Here is an 18,203-nt window from a genome sequence, read left to right as displayed (position 1 = left end):
AAGAATGGCTATCTTGAAAGCTAATCATGTGGAGGGGTATTTTTGATAGGACGTCTAAGTCTGACTTTGGATGTTTTGCAAAAAATGTCCAAACTTGAATAGGAAAAGAAGGTCATTTTCAAAAAAGAAAAACGTCATCTTTTGTTTTTGAAAATACTGTTTTGAACAAGGTTTTGTGATTTGGACGTTTTGTTTTTTGGTCCATTTAAACAAAAAACATCCCAAGTGCAAAACTCACAAAATCAAGCCATTGGGATGTAGGAGGAACCAGCATTTTTAGTAAACTGGTCCCCCCAGACATCCCAGGAAAGCAATAGGGCACCCTATTGCTTTCCTGGGACTTCATAAAATGGACTTCATAAAATGCACCAAGGTACACATCTCACCATTGCTCCCTTATCTTGTCTGCTGAGCCCCCTAAAACCCACTACCCCCAACTGTACACCACTACCCTAGCCCTTACGGGTGAAGGGGCCACCTATATGTGGGTACAGTGGGTTTCTGGTGAGTTTTGGAAGGCTCACAGTTTCCTCCACAAGTGTAACAAGTAGGGAGAGCTATGGGCCTGGGTCCACCTGTCTGCAGTGCACTGCACCCACCACTAGACTATTCCAGGGACCTGCATGCTGTTCTAATGGATCTGAGTATAACATCTAAGGTTGGCATAGAGACTGGCAAGTAATGTTTTTAATCACATTTTTGGGAGTGGGAGGGAGTTAGTGGCCACTAGGGGAGTAAGGGGAAGTCACTTTGATTCCCTCCAGTGGTCATCTGGTCATTTAGGGCACCGTTTTGTGCCTTATTCGTTATGAAAACAAGTCTAGCTCAAAACGTCTTAGTGTTAGTCTTGGACAGTTTTGTTCTGTTCCATTATGGCTGAAAAATGTCTAAGTGTTAGGAACACCCAAATCCCATCCTTAACATGCCCCTGATATGCCCCCTCGTGATTTGAACGCACTTCTGATGGACTTCATTGAAAAATGTCTAACAATTGGTTTTAAAAATACCAATTTGGACGTTTTTATGAGAAAACGTCCAAATGCAGATTTATGTCACTTTTTGTACGTTTTTCTCTTTTGACAGTGAGCCCAAAAATGTATTTAGTCCAATAAAAAAAAATATCTTATTATTTTCTTTTCTATGTTTTATTTTATTTTATTACTATTGATCAGTTTTTTTGTGTGAAATAAGTGGCTATTTACTGCATGGATGGTGGTTTCTTGGTTGTGGACATCACTTTCTGGATATCTAACATATTCACTAAACCATGTGGAGGGGCATAATCGAAGCCCCGCCCAAGTTTTCCTGAAGGCATCCTCGCAGGACCTGAGTATGATATTTGAGGCTGGCAAAAAAAAGTTTTTAAAGTTGTTTTTTCAGGGTGGGAGGGGGTTAGTCACCACTGGGGGAGTCAGGGGAGGTCATCCCAGATTCCCTCCGGTGGTCATTTTGTCAGTTTGGGCACCTTTTTGAGGCTTGGTCGTAAGAAAAATGGACCAAGTAAAGATAGCCAAGTGCTCGTCAGTGACGCCCTTCTTTTTTCCATTATCGCTCAAAGACGCCCATCTGTTAGGCATGCCCCAGTCCCGCCTTCGCTATGCCTCCAATGCCCCCGTGAACTTTGGTCGTCCCCGCGACTGGAAGCAGTTGGGGATGCCAAAATCGGCTTTCAATTATGCCGATTTGGGCGACCCTGAGAGAAGGATGCCCATCTCCCGATTTGTGTCGAAAGATGGGCGCCCTTCTCTTTCAAAAATAAGCCTGATAGTTTTTTAATGTTAGGTTGACCAGATCCGATGTATGATTCTTAGAATTTCATCTTTGTTTGCTTCGTCTCATTCTTGTATGCCCGTATTGCATTTCTCCAAATAGTAAGGTTTTCTTCTGTTATTTCTTTATTCCACTTTCTTTCTAGTCTCCTGCAATGCTGTTTGACGGTCAGTAGTTCTTGATTGAACCAGGGTGATGGTCTTCTATTGTTTCCTTCTGGGTCCCTCGGGTGCTATTATATCAAGGATGGTTTTGCTGTGTGTGTCCCATTGACCCATGAAGTCAGTTGAGTCTGAATGTAGATCATCTTGGATATTTAAGATCTGCTCCCAAAATTCTGTGGTTGTTATCTTTCCCCTGGTGTATACAGTGGTGGGTGCATCTTGCAATCTTTTGTTTTGTTTGGACTCTCTCCAATTTAATATGAAAGACAGACAGTTTTTTGTGGTCAGACCTTGGGATGGGGGACCCGCTGTTTATTGAGATATCGGCTTCCTCGTGGATCTTTGTCAGTAGGCAAACAGATCTAGGAGATGGACTTTCATTGAGTTGATGTTCCTCTTGTCTGGTAAGGTTCCAGAATTCCAGAAAGTCATATGCATCCTTTGCAATCTGGTGGTTGTCTCGGGACTCCATGTGGATGTTAATGTCACCCAGTAAGATCACGTTCAAGTAGGATGTGCAGATGTTTGAAATGAAGTTGAAGAAATCTTCTTGGGCTTTAGGCCAGGTGCCTGGGGGATGGTAGAACAGGATTCTGCATATTTGACACTGAAGGATGGGGGTCGTTGATAGTGCATGCCAGGATTTCTATAGAAGGATTTATGTATTCTGATATTTGTTTTAACTTGACAAAGGTTTTGTAGATAACAGCTATTCCTCCTCCGCTTTTTTCTTCCATGTGGGCATATTTTCATTCAGCATTGGATCATCTTCGCTGTGTACCCATGTTCCTGTTATAAAGAGGATGCTTGGTTGCTCCTCTTACAGCCATGCTCATATTTGCTCTGTTTGTTACTACCAATCTTACATTTATGTATCCCACTGGTATTGGTACGTATGATTCAGGGCCTCTCTCCCTCATAGTTGTTGTTGATTAGTTGCAGTTGTCGTTTATTCTGGCTTCTGTTTGATTTTTTTGGGTGGTTTTGTTGTTTTCCTGGAGAATATGTTTTTTCTGAGGGCAGAGATTGCTGGAAGCCCAACCCTTCTTATATCGTTGTGTTTGTTCTCTGTGACTTTTGTATTCTCCCATACGATGGCTAGTGGTGGGGAGCACTGGTATATTGCATTCTAGTCCATGGTACCAGACTTGCTCGTTTATTGTCCACATTAGTAATAAGGAGTATACACACATGCAAGTGATTTCTACACACAATTTTTAGGTGCCCAATCAACTGACTGCATGCTAAAGAATGCACACCACTAAATCGAAGGGCATTATTGTCACAGATTGATATGTCAGCATAGTTGCTGAATGTCTTTAAGGATCACACAGCACCTCTGAAATATAGGAGAATTACGCTAGATTTCTCTACAAAAACCTGAAAAGATTTCTATGTATATGGGAGTAATATGCAAGCATCTAGCACAGAGAGATGATGTCAGGATGGTGCACCAAGGGGAGGCCCTGCTTGGGGGTGACTCTGTCTCTTAGCTGTGGACTGGAGTCTACCTCTTGGAGCTTCAGCCAGGAGTGGATAAGTCTTGGATGCCATGTAAAGAGCAGTTATTTATAACTGCAATGGTATTCCACTTTTTTGTACTGTATAATTCCTGTGTTTAGCTTTTTTGGTGTGCTCATTACAGTGGGCTACAATATGGCCTTTGATGCTGGTGCATTGATAACCGTATACAAGATTGTCCAGCAAACCAGCCAGTTTTTGTCTAGGCAGACAGTTGTTAATTGAGTGAGGGACTGGTGAAGCAACAAGACTTAAGAAAGGGATGATCAACAATGGGGTACATTAGAACTTGATGCTAGTACTGGTTCCTTTCTACTTCTTAAATGGCATTGCAGAGGGAGTTGAGGGAAAATCTGTTGGATAATGACATAAAACATGTAATGGGATAGGCACAGCTTGGGCCTTCTTACACTATTTTTTTTCCCCAAAGACATAGATGGAAAAGAAAACCTTAGTAAATCAGACCCCAAGAGAGATGGTCTGCCCTCCAGCCCCTTTCACTTCCTCCTGTACTAATGCTCCCTAGCACTGTCCCCTCACTTTCATTCCTTATTTTGTAAGTTGGGTTTTGATTGATGGTTGTACCCTTTCAGTTTCCTATGAGCTTAAGAATATAGGTGTAATGTTTGATTCTGGTTTAATATTAATAACGCAACTCAATTTTATATATTTATTTATTTGTTACATTTGTACCCCACATTTTCCCACCTATTTGCAGGCTCAGTGTGGCTTACATAGTACCGTAGAGGCGTTTGCCAATTCAGTTGATAGCAAATACAAAGTTATATTGGGAAAAGTGATCTTTCACAAGTAACATACACTTAGACATTTGAAACCTTACTTAAGTAAAAATAAAGTTTTGAACAGTTCGTCAGTCAATAGTATTATTACAGTTGGACCATTGTTACCATTTATTTTTGGGTCTATCTGAACAGTATTAAGGTCGCTACAGGTTGCTCAAATTGATTTGCATAAACTGCTTCCATTGTATTAGCGGTAACAACTGAATCTCAGAATATAACTCCTATTTTAGTTTTTTTGCACTAGTTGCATGGTGTATAAAATTTAAGATTCTATCGTTACGTTTATAAGGCCTTTAACAATGAAGTGCCAGTTTCTATTGCTACATTGTTGAAAATTCACTTTCTGCCACTTTCAGCATGCCAGGGTTCATTAGATGTCATCTATCATGCAATGACAGATATAATAGGGTACAGGAGAGAGGGTCCATATTTCCTAGCATAAGAAGCCAACTGACTTGAGTACCCTTCCTAGCAAGAGAAAACAATAAGGAGAAGCTTGTGTGGCTGACAGCTGAGTGACATCCTTTGCTGAGCAGTGTAGGCAGAGACAACTGGGAAGAATATATGGGTCAACTTTAGGTACTAGTACTGCCAAAATGAGAAGAAGGCTAGTGGACTATAGGATTACTTAGCTCTACATTGCTTAAATTAAAACCAGAGTTAGTGGGTTTGGGAGGAGGTAAGTGGGATGCATTGAGTGCAGTTTTCTCATAGGCACAAGGAGTAGGGAATGTGATCATCTTTGGGGGGTTTTTGTTTTGTTTTGTTTTTTAAGATCTCGTAAATTTGGCTGGATACATTTTAGGCCTATGTTTGCAGTTTGTAAATTTTTCCGATCCTATGTAGCCAGTTAGCTGGTTAAATCTTGTAAAACTTGACTTCTGTGTTCCTAAGAGTAAGCAGAAGTCCTGGTGCTGGCAGTCTCCATCTCCATACATTCACAAAATCCTACACAGAAAACAGAGGAACAAACAGATCAACCTTTTGCCAGAAATAGGGCTGAGGAATTCTTGCGGATATGGACACCGTTGCAAAGTGTGAACAGAGATTCATAAGCATAAAACTGTCATCACCAAACACATGCAACCTCTTTCTTCTTCCTCACATCTCCTCTTCCATTCCAGCTTGAATCAACTGGCACTCTCTCAGATCCAACTCCTTCTTTTTCTTTGCCTCCTGTACCTCCTCGCCTGGACTTAATCCAACCATGCTCATCAGATTCGGCTCCAGCCTTTAGCCCACCAACACCACTCAAAGTAAGTGCCTTACCCTTCTCTCCAACAGATGTGTGTCATGTCTCTCTTAATTTTCATGCACAATGTATGTGTCCTTGTCAGGCAGGTAGATCTCTGTGTGCTTCCATCCTGACAAGGCTGCGTATCCTTTTTTTGGCATGCTGTCAAAGAGTAAGTGATTAGTTTCTGTTCACAGGCTTCAGGTTCCTTTGACACCTCTCCAGTCACTCAGAATCCATCCAGCTGCGTAGCAACACAGCGACTCTCTGCTCAACAGTCAGATGCCTGGGTTCGAAACCGGCCCCTGCCCAGTATCCCTGGGAGCTGTGCCTCAAGGTCAGAAGTCTCTGCAGTTCAGTCCACCAACACCTCTTCAACAGTGACATGCCGGGGCCACACCAAAGTGAGGCTGAAAGCATCTGATCTTATTAATGGGAATCTGAGTCTAGATGCAGTCCGAGGGCAGCATTCAACAGGCAACCCATCACCAGCTGGAACTCCACCCAAAGTAAGCAGCCCACCTCTGGCCAGGAGTGCTCAGGTGAGTGACTAGAATAGACTGAGACACCTTACAAAGGGGAAGCAAGAAATCTAATGGTCAGTTCTGAAATGCTCTAAGCATGTCACCTCAGGAATTAGAGGGTCAATATTCAAAGCAGTTTAACCAGGCAAGAAGGTGCTTGATATTCAGTGGCACTTAACCAGACAATGTCGCTGAATCCAGCACTAACCGTCTAAACCAAAACCAGCTATTTAGTGAGGCAATCGGCATTTAACCAGTTAAGTGCCGATATTCAGCCTTAACTGGTTAAGTTAAAGTAACCAAATAGGGCCATATAAATAGCTGTCCTATCTTTAGCTAGTTTAACTTTGCCAGTTAAAGGTGAATATCAGCACTTAACCAGTTAAGTGCCAGCTGGCCACACATTCCCGGATATTCAATGCTGGTGCCTGGACATTGCCCAGTATTGAATATATGGGCATATTATCTGGTGATGAAAAATCGCTGACCACCACCAGACGAATATTTACCTCTAGGTTCCTAAATTGGTACCTTTGAAAACTGACTAGGGCTGAGTGCTTAAATTTAGGCCACTAAAAAGTGGGTGACTGCGATGGAAGGGTTAGGGCAGGGGTGAAAGGTCAGATGTTGATTTTCAGCACCAGCCTTCTGACTTAGAGTCCCATTTTAGACTGGAATTGAGATGTCCATGTTGGGATGTGCTCAGTTCCGATGGTATTTAGGAAAGGATCTGCCCTACGTAGAGCCTTTTTTAAGATACCATCTGGAGGGCATGTGTATGTGCCGGAACTTGAAGCAGAAGCAGCCATTTTACGAAGATACACATTGAAAAATGATCAACGCAGATTCGGCAGCTTCCATGTGGAGGTGGTGGCACATTTACATATACAAGTGTCAATTTCACAGCTTCTACATGAAGTTATACTACTTCCTCACATAACTGCCCCATTTTACAAACCTACAAATGTAAATGCCAAAAACAAAGTAGAAAGCTACAATTTTAGCTTAGTTTCAAGTTTATTAGGGATTTACTATCCCACCCATCATTCAATAATATCTGGGTGGCTTACAGTCTAAATAGAAAAAGAAAGAGAGACGTAGGGGTGACCAGACATGACATGTAGGATAGGAAGAGGATGAACTACAATTCTGATACAATAAAGGGGTATGGGTTAGTACATGGGGGAGGGGAATTAAAATACTTCAGGTTTGTCTCGGAACCGAATGGCACTCAGGTAGCAAAGCAGTAGGCATCTGTAAATAGAAAAGTTTTTAGTTCTGATTTAAAGGTTTCTGATGATGTCTGGTGACGGAATGATAGTGGTAATTTGTTCCAATGTCGTGGACATTGAATAGAAAAGATTGCACTCCTAGTGTGTTCATGGAAGATTTCTGAAAGTGCTTTTGAGTAGAGGATCTTGGAGCTCTTGAAGTAGAGTATGGGATTAACATTTGTGAGAAGTATATGGAGTTTGCCACTATGATGAATCTTATATACCAGGAGTACTGTCTTATAGATGATATGATGGGACAGAGGTAGCCAGTGAGCTGACTTCAAGAAGGGTGTTACATGGTCAAACTTTCTTGCCCCATGATCAGTTTTATGACCATGTTTTGGAAAAGGAAGTAAACTACATGGGATGAAGGAGAATGATCCTCTCAATCTCTCAGGTAAAGCTCTGGCCAAAATGAGCACGTTTTAGAAAACTGATGTGTTTCTTTAACAGGTGTGAATTCTGGTGTGGGAATTTTCCCCATACAGATGTATTCTCTTTGAAACTGGGGAATACACATGTAGATTTTAGGCCTACCCAAACCACACCCTGTTGAAATCTGTGTTATGGATATCTACATGTTAATAGCAGCTTTCTGAAATCATTATATACACATCTATGTGATATCCATGTATAAATTCCACAGGCATATATGAGTATTTGCTGGTATGTACAGCAGGAACAGCTATTTTACAAAACGCATAATCAAATCTAGCTTCCCAAATCTAGGAGACTGAATTACTAGGATATTTATGTATTTATTTTATTTATTTATAAAAATGCCTAATGTACTGCCTATCACTGCTAAGGGACTTAAACCTAAGCACATTTTCAGCAGAAAATCCCCCTAAATATTGGAGCCTGAATGAAGCGCTGAGCATTCTTTGAAAATGTGCTTCTCATTGGTTACGATAGTGGACTAGAATCCTGGAGATGTGAGCACAGGCCTTGTTTCTGCCACTGATACTGACTATGACTTTACACTTGTTTATTTATCTTTGTGTTGTAGGTACCCCTTAAACTGTAAGCTCTTATGGACAGCTGTGTGGAATTTGTTGCATGTGCATTTGTTTCATTGAGGTATATTTAGAAAGAGTAAATGTCACGGAATGCCTAGCACCCACCTGGGGCTAACCCTGTGGCCACCTGGAGGGTCTGTCCTCAGCACTGCTCAGGTCTACCTGCACCTGCCGCTTGTGCTCTATACTACTACTACTACTACTGCTACTTAACATTTCTAAAGCGCTACTAGGGTTACGCAGCGCTGTACAATTTACATAGAGGGACAGTCCCCTGCTCAAAGAGCTTACAATCTAGAAGACAAGTGAATGGTCAGTCCGATAGGGGCAGTCAAATTGGGGCAGTCTGGATTTACTGAACGGTAAGAGTTAGGTGCCGAACGCAGCAATGAAGAGGTGGGTTTTAACACCCTCCTCCCACCGACTGGGTCTCACTTGTCCCTGGGCAAGTCTCCCACTCTCAAGTTATTCACTGGTGATTTCTAGGTTACCAGGGCCACACTCTTAGGGGTCCCACAGTTCCAAATATGCCTGTGAAAACCCGCAGTAGTAATACAGCAGAAAAATCCAAAGAAACGGTTTTTGCAAGGCATGTTTGGATACACTCCTACAGTCTTTTTAAATAATATTTTATCTCACTGCTCAGTTTTGCTTGGATATACATTATAGGACTTCTTTCCACCATCGTTCATTTTACAAGACTCCTGAGGCAGGCATCATTGCTGAAACACGGTGTCATGTCGAGTCTTTTACATAATAAAGTTTCCTGATTGAACAAACACCGTCCTCCTGTTGTCTTTGGAAGTGTCTTGTTGGTCACACTACTCCTCTTGCTGGTGTTGTGTCTGTTGTGGTCCACGTTCCTCCACTTTGTGCGTTTCTAGACTGTGTCGCTTTTTCTGGAGAAGCACTAAGGGCCAATATTCAAAGGAAGCAGATGCTGCTAAAAAGATAAGTGCTGTTGAGAGACCTTGGAACTATCCAGACAGTTCTAGGGTGGTCCATGGACAGAACTTGGTCAAAGCCAAGTTTCAATGCTGACCGGTATCCAGATACTGGTATTGAATATTCAGTCCCATCCCGTCCCATTCCCCCCCCCCCCCCCCCCCCCCCCAATATTCAAAATTTATGTAACTGTCCAGGAATGGCTCCTGGCCAGTTAAATAGGGTTTAAGCGCCTAACTGCAGATTTTCAGCAGGAGATAACCGGGCGGTTATTTCCAGCTGAATATTCCAGTTAGCAACATAGCCGGTTAGGCATTGATATTCAGCACCTAACCGGGTATGTTGAGCTGTCAACAAAGGCCCCTTAAATAACAGGCTTATCTTTGACCACTACAAAGTTAGCCGGTTACTGCTGGATTCTATATATCATTCCGAGATTTCCAAGCGGAAATCGAAGCATATTCCATAACAATGCACATAATCTAATTGGATAACAAGCTAATCAATGTTGTTAATTTCCAAGTAACAATCAATAATTGACACTAATTGGCATTGATCAGAATTTACATGCAGATCTGTCTAGGCGTATTCTAGAATGTGCTGCATGTAAATTCTAAGTTGCATAGTTGAAAAAATCATGGACATGGGCAGGTCATGGGTGTTTCTAAAATCTACGCGTGTTATAGAATACACCCGGTCCATGCCCAATTTAGGCATACTTTATAGAATATACCTAGGCATATTTTTTGGAGCTGATTTTTTAGGCATTATATATAGAATCTAGTCCTATGCCACTTACACGCACCCTTACAGAACAAGGCTTAGGCACCCTGCTATCACTTTCACAAGTAATTGTGCACTTAGCATTCCATAATTGTGTGCACATAAAGGGCACATAAATGGGGGGGCCCTTCATGTGATTTGTGCAAAGTCACAGTGAGTGGCGCTGGGAGAAATGGAATTTGAACAATGGCAGCCATGGATGACAGCTCACTGCTCCAGCTACTGGGCTGCTTTTCCACTCCAAGTGAGCTGCTTTAATTAGGCTATTGTGAAACACAAGCTACAAGGGAGGTGACATGGGAAAACCCCTGGGAAGCTTATATTAATAAATTCCTGATGGATCTTAAACAAGGGTAGTTAGGGCAATGTACAGAGACTTAGTATGGGATTTCATTTGTATAAATATTTGCATAAGTCACTCACTAGTAGCCAGAAAGCAAGGTCATGTGTGAAAGGCACAGCCACTCATGCATAGGTCTACTCTTGATCTTAGTTTAAGAATGCCTCCCTCTTTAAATAAAAAGTAGAGACAGCAGTTCAGCAGCAGGATAAGGCTCTCCAGGCGTTTGTACCGATTGCCATATGTACAATTATCTTGTATTTGCACAATTGAAGAGAAAAGATCCTCAATTTCAGAGAATGAGACTCAGTACAGTCCAGAGGTAATGTTCACAGCCCCAGGTGAGAGGCGGGAGTCCCAATCATTGTGCAACACCACCACCTAGAGGCTGCATTTAGGACTGATGATTACAGAATTCCAGAAGGAGCCTTTAGCCCCTACCAAGGGCTGTCACCAGAATGACTAGATCAAGTGTATTGCAAGTGGATATTAAAACAAGTGGGGGGAAAAAAGGAGGGGGAGAGGAGGGTAGTGTTGGGTATTGGGTGGAGAGGGAGGAAGGAAAGAAAATATGAAAGATGTAATTGAAAGTTAAAGGTTTGTTATTGTAATGGCTTACTGTTTTGATGTTGTTGAATATAGCCTTGATTCTAATAAAAGAAAAATATAAAAAAGATGGGAAATTCCTGGATAATTGCAGATGAAGGCTGGCAGTGCCATAGCACAAAACAGGCTAGTTCCTGCTGAGCTGGAAGTCCAAAGGTGCACAAGGAAACTGGCCAGTAAAAAAAAAGCCAGTCCAGTCTCTGGAGGTCAGAGTGACAACGCAGAAGGAACTAAGAGATTTATAGAGGAATCTTTCAGGACACAGTAAAGCAATTCCACCTCCATTCTATCAGCTGGTATGCAAGGTCTCCAGGAAGGACAATTTTAGCAGTGTGCAAGTACTCCTGGTATTCTCTTGCACCAAGGCACTAACTTCGGGGGAGGGAGGCCAAGAACATGGGACTTGTACAACAGTAGTTACTGGTGACTGTCATTAGTAATATGGCTGTTGGCTGAGAGGATCACTCCATAACTTCCTTAATGCAAAGGTGTCAGATCTCTAGGCATCTTCTCAAGGCTGTCATGGTACATGTAGGAATATGTAGGAGGAAGATTCTGGAAGCTAATATTAGGTTTCAGTGTAGGAGACTGTAGCATATAGGCAAGGCTGGAGAACAGTGGGGAGAAGGAGGTTCCCCCCCCCCCCCCCCCCCAGAGATCTTCACTATTTTTTAAGTAGGACCTAAATTGTTAAGCCAAGTCCAACACCCAACAAAGCAGCAGATACCCTGTCAACTTCCACTATCCTGTCTCCTCCATGATTTTCAATCTCTGCTTGTACTTTCTCTGGAGACTTGTTTGTGGTGCTACCTTTTGACAGCTCTTCTCTTTTCTTCCAGCACCACATAAGCTGAGAGTGACTTTGAAATGTATGATGTTTTCTCAATGAGAACAGAGTAGGATTTTGGGCAGTTCATAGCTCAAACTCACTAAGAGTTGTGTGGTACAGATATTATACAGAATAACTGTTATGGAGGTATGCCAGCAGCAACTCTAAGGAAAAGGTGGAGAGAGAAAATGTCCTGGAGAGTCATGGGGCCTTCGTTGCAACTATCCCTGTATATTCAGTGCATAGCCAGCTATTGTAAGCGGCCACATTGGGCCACTTCAATAGCTTTGGCCGGTTTAAACTTAACTGGCTATGTCTGAATACCACCGTAGCCGGTGAAGTTTAAACCACCCAAACATAAACTGGATATTCAAAACCAGTCACTGGAAATGGTCCAGCACTGAATATCCGGGCTGACCACCGACCGCGGGAGTTAGCTGGGCTCCCTCCCGTGGTCTGAATATCGGCCCCAGTTATTCTTGACCCCTTATGTTGAACTATTTCCAACATTCCAATGAGTTGGAAAGAATAAAAGTAAGATTGGAGAATTATTATGTATGGCAGCAAATGAAGATATAAATGTAGTCTAGCATTCCGATTCTTAATTCTTTGATTCCTCTAACAGGAAATGATATCATCAGAATTAAAGATTTCTGAAGCAGTTTGTTGATTTATCTGTTTTTGTCTTGGGTTTTTTTTTTTTGTTTTTTTACCTGGACATTTGGGGATAATTTGCAGTCCTTTTAATTACAGGCTGGCTAGGTACTAAAATATTTCTATATTCTCTTATTCTTTTTAGGTCCAGGAAGAGGAAATGTTTCCAGTCACCCAGTCACAGCCCCTCAGATGGCAGAGCCCTGTCGGGATGCAGTAGTGGCACAGCTACTGCGGGAAGGTTACACTCGACATGACATCTAGTGCGCCTGATCATGCCTGATAATATCCAGCTCATGCATCTGATCCTGCGCTCTTTCATTCCTTCTTCACCAGCCTCCCCTTGTAACAAGTGCTAGTGGCTCTTTCAGCACTGAGCCCAGAATCAAGCCACAGTTCTTCAGGGCACCGTTCTTGTGACCACAGGTGAACAAGCCTTAGACTGGGCTGTGATTCTTCCGTATGAGCCGATTACGAACAAGAATGAACATGTCTAAGCCTGGGACCATGCCAGATGCTACAGGACAGACTCTGTGAAAATGCATGAACATGCCTGGACCTATACATAGGACAGAAATATGGAAGATGTTTCAGAGTGGAATGGATCTTTTGGCGTGGAGAAGACACAGGGCAGACAAACCCATACACAGGAAAGTAGGCATGAACAAATAATTGTGTTGAGGTGTTGCAGGTGTTCCAACTCTCTCTCTCTCTCTTCAGGATTCTAGCTTACCCCTGCCCAGCAGTTTGCCTGCTTTTTTTCATCCCTTATGAGTTCTTTAATCTGGGCAGAAAAACTCTCTCTTTAAATCTACCTTTTTGAAAGTCTTCAAATGTTCTTTTATGTGGCCCTTATCCCTCCTCACTAAATATAACATTGAAGGAGAGAGACAGACTGAGCCGCCCATCATGGCCTTCAGTATCACTCTCAGCTTTTGGGATAAGATCCAAATGTAGGGTCTGAGTTATGGCACACAGGCGGTGAACTCTTTTTTTTTTTTTTTTTTCAAAAGGACAAGGGATCTCACACTCCAGGGTAAAATCAGGAGAAATAACAGGAATTATGGTTTCAAGGAGCAGGTATGTGTTAGATGTGTGAAATGTCCAGCTGGAATGATCTGTGGATGATTAATAAGCACAGAGGGCCTTTAGCAAAGAGAGAGCAGAAGTAGGACCTAGTGACACATGACTCAGTAATTAGTACTGAGGCTGTCGTGCTGCATAACAAAACAAGTAATAGGAAATGTTGAATGCACAGCAAAAACACAAGCAACCATGCAGCCAGGTTTGTCTGGCAGGCTACAAACACAGTAATAACTACTAGAAGACCTTGTGGAAACAGCCTTATAACTAGAAAGCAGGATAGCAACATAGCAAATGATAGTAGATCAAAACCAAAATTCAGGGGGGAGGTCATCAATATAGGCTACTATTAAGAATGGGTTATTTTACCAGAAATTATTCTGTTTTAGCACAGGATCTTATTTTACACAATGAGTCTCTGTGCTAAAATGACACAAATTGTGGTAAAATAATCCGTCTTAACAGTAGCCCAGGTTGTTGATATTTCCCCCCGTAAGTCTGCACAATAGGATTCCCCCTACCCACCCATGCCATCCAGTCTCCTCCATTGCAGGCATAGGTGGCAACTTTTCAGAATAGCACACAGCCAGTTGCACATGCAAATTCTAATTGAAGCCAATTAATTGCAATAATTGTTAGCACCCAATTATCGCTAGTTAAGAGCTCGCTAAATAAGTTGTATGCGCATTTTGGGCACCATATATAGAATCTGGGGGATCATGAGAGCAGTATTTACCGAAGACAACTTAACGACATCAAGGACAAACTTTTCTGAGGCTTGGTTATACCTGTACTGTCTAAGCCTCCTTTGTGGTTAGATGTAGGAAAGGTGGGGTGGTATCTTATGTTTAAAATCTTTTATTGATTTTTCACAAACAATCCAACACAAATATCTTATGGTAGTTAGTGAAAATATATGGATAAATTTTATAATGGGCACCATGTTTTCCATGTTTTATTTTGTTTGATTTCTATTGATAATGGGCACCAAAAATTTGGCACTCAATATGCCCTTTATAGAACAGCATTATCTTTATATGCCATCCACCTTTTCTGACCAGAGTGGTTTACAAAACAAATTCAAATATAAAAATTTAATTAAAATAAAAGGGAGCTCCATTTTTATAGGAAAGACCTAACTCATGCTCACCAAAGAATCGCTCAGTCAGACATACACATCACATTGCTACTACTAACAAATTAAAATCAGTGCAAGTCAAACCTCCTACTCCATGCAACTACAGACCAAAGGATGAGTACTCTTACTAGAATGGCATTGAGTGCCAAATTCAGTGCTCAACTCTGAGCGTGAAGACTTATGCCAGCTGAAACCTGGTGTAAATCCTGGCATGCAAATTGCGCATGGATCCCTGCTATTCTGTAACACTGCGTGCATCTTTTATGAATGCCCCTTACTCACCTTTGCCCCTCTCATGGCCACGCCCCCTTTTCAGTTGCATTCAGTCCAATGTAGGCGTCCATTGTTACAGAATATCACGTAGCCAGATTGGCGCCCAAAACATAATTAGTGTCAATTAAGTGTTTGTTAGTGCAATAATTAAATCATTGGAGCCTTTTAACTAATTATTTTAGGCACTAATCTGGGATCCATGCTATGATGAGGCAGTCCCAGAGACCTCCTTTGGAGAGCAGGTTTTTAGTAAAACAACCCCTAGCTATGAGACTAGCAACTTTAAAGCAAATGAAGAAAAGGAAAAAACTGAGGTGTATTCCAGAAGAGAGGATCAGGGCTCATCCCACTGTGTCAAGGACCGATTTACCCATTTGGTAAAGAGGGGGTGTTAGAGAGAGGAAGCCCAATTTCCCCAGCTAAGGAAACAGTATGCCATGCCTCAAAGGGGAAGCTGGGGAAGAGGCCATCCCCAGGGCAGCTCCAAACAGATATAGCTGAGCCATTGAAAGGGGTGCCGCAGAAGCAGGGCAAGGAGCTCCTCAAAGAACCAGAAGCCATGGAGTATCTGGAGGAAGGAATACCCAGTCCAGAAGCAGGTATGGAGATGGAATGAGAAACCCATAAATAGACAACATAAAATGGTGTTGGGTAGCACAGTTCAAAAGGAACTGTGGAGTGAGAGGTGAGCTACCTGCCTCACAGGAGTGGGAGCTGTAGCAGTAGAACTGTTTAAAGCTGGAGGGCTAAACTTTACAATCCTTGTGGACTGGACAAGGTATTTCGACCAAGGATTTCACATTTCTGTTGGAGTTATTGCTTTGCTTTAGTAAAAATAAATGCAGAAAACCTGGACTGGCAATTTAGAGCCATGGACAAGCACCTAGAGGGACCATACACTTCAAACTGCACTACAGTATCTGAGGGGATACTTTTACAGCGCCCAATTTGGGTAACCTTTAGAGAATCCAGGGGATAATGTCAAAGCATAAAGAACAAAATGCCCCACTAGCATATTGTAACACATTATAATAATTAGTTATCAAGGGACTGATATTCTGACCAAGGGAGTTAGCTGAATTGCCTCCCACAATCTACGCTGACCCCGGATATTCAATGCCAGGCCATTTCCGGTGTATTTTTGGCCAGTTTCAACTTAATCAGCCAAGTCCGTATTCAGTACTGGCCGGTTAAGTTGAAACCAGCTAAAAATAGGCCTGATATTTTGGTGGCAGATAGCCGGCTATATTGCGCTAAGCACTGACCACGAATATTTGGCAGGGGATAACCAGTTATCCAGATAAATATTTGTAGGTAACTGGTTAAGCACTATTTAACTGGCCAGGAGCCGTTCCTGGCTGGTTAAATAGCACTGGATATCAGGCGGCAAACGCCTTCTCCCCTATCCATTATGATCCTTTCAGTCAAACTCATTCTATATCCACACACTCCCCCCTGATATTTTTAACCTGATTACACTTCCAGATTGTTTAATAAAGCAGCGCATATCCTAGGTGCAAGTGTTATCAGAAAGGTAGAAACATTTCTTTACCACCCACCCTGCTGTTTCTGCCGATTTTACACTCCATTCTCAGCAGCTCATGCATTTGGTTTTACCAAAGTGTTATATTAGAGGGGTAAGCACTGATGCACTGAATTAACAAACACCGTTTTGCAAGCAGAAAAGCTTTATGAACAAACAACACATTGATGCTGGTGCAGACTAGTAAATCCTTATCATGATCAAGGAACCACACCGCTGGATTTTTCTGCAGTCGTACTTCAAGCATTGGACCAGATTCAGTAAATGTCACCCAAATTTAGGCACTGAAAAAAATGAGCGCTGAGCGCTATTCTATACACGGTGCTCCAAGTTGAGCGCATTTATAGAACAGCGCATCTCACTGGGATCCACACCCAACTTTGGGCGAAAGGATTTACACCAACTGAAACATGGTGCAAATTTTCATGCGTAAATTAGACGCGGATCCTCCGACTTCTATAATACTGCATGCATCTTTGATAAATACCCTGATCCGGCCATGTCCATCCTATGGCCATGCCCCCTTTTCATTTATATGATAAAAAATTTGCACACACATCTTTATACAATAGTATCTAGCAAGATATGCATGCTAGAGTGGAGGAGTGGCCTAGTGGTTAGAGCACTGGTCTTGCAATCCAGAGGTGGCCGGTTCAAATCCCACTGCTGCTCCTTGTGATCTTGGGCAAGTCACTTAACCCTCCATTGTCTCAGGTACAAACTTAGATTGTGAGCCCTCCTGGGACAGAGAAATATCCAGAGTACCTGAATGTAACTCACCTTGAGCTACTACTGAAAAAGGTGTGAGCAAAATCTAAATAAAATAATAATCCAAATTATTACCAATTAACACCTATAATTGATTGTCAGCACCCAATTATTGGTGCTAATGGCTTGTCACTCAATTAAGTTGTGTGCGCAAATGTGTGCATGGAATTTTGAATGCCATTTATAGAATCCAGGGAATAGTGCTTAACTGTTCCAACAGAGTGTCCTATATTATGGGGGCAGTTCTATATTATATGCTTATATTTCCCTTCTTCCTCTGCACAATTGGGGCACGCTCCTGAGGTGGCATGTGATATGCTCCATCTGGCCAAGACAGAGCAATAAAATGAGGATGATGACAAAATAAGAAGTACATTACAAGCAGTTGTGCTCTATGTTGGCAGCAGGATGTACCCTTGTGTGGACAGAAATAACTGAGATGACTGATGGCACATAAAGACATGCATGGTTCATCCATTCTGCCCTGCATAACATGTGTTTTCATTTTGTTATATAGTTTGCATTTATAATTCAGTTCTGTCTGTGCCATTTTCAGGACACAAACTGTAGAAATATGCCCGGCAATGTCCGTCCTTCACAACTACTGGAATTGTTGTGTAAGCATTGTTGAGCTTTTTCTGATTCCGTTCTCTTTCCATATAGGAATCATTTTTGTTTATCCCATGTATTTTTTAATCCGGCACAATTTTTGTTTCCACTATCTCTCCCAGGAGGATATTCCAGGCATCCACCACCCTGTCTTTGAAAAAGTACTTCCTGATGTTATTCCTAAGTTGACACCCCTGCATCCTCAATTTTGTCCTCTTGTTCTTCCGCTTCCTCATCTCTGGGAAAGATGTGTTTTTATATTAATATCTTTCAAATATTTATATGTCTTATCATATCATCGCTATCCCTCCTTTCCTCTAGCA

The 18,203-nt window shown here is 42.0% G+C and overlaps 1 pseudogene; it reads left to right on the top strand.

Moving 5' to 3' along the window:
• The window catches only part of LOC115475745, a 55,825-nt pseudogene extending 38,722 nt beyond the window's left edge, over positions 1 to 17,103 (top strand).
• Positions 17,104 to 18,203: the final 1,100 nt, after the last annotated feature.

This window comes from Microcaecilia unicolor, chromosome 8 (assembly GCF_901765095.1).
Source record: "Microcaecilia unicolor chromosome 8, aMicUni1.1, whole genome shotgun sequence".
Lineage (NCBI taxonomy): Eukaryota > Metazoa > Chordata > Amphibia > Gymnophiona > Siphonopidae > Microcaecilia > Microcaecilia unicolor.
The sequence above is the reverse complement of the archived record's forward strand: the minus strand, read 5'-3'. Positions and strand labels throughout refer to the sequence as shown.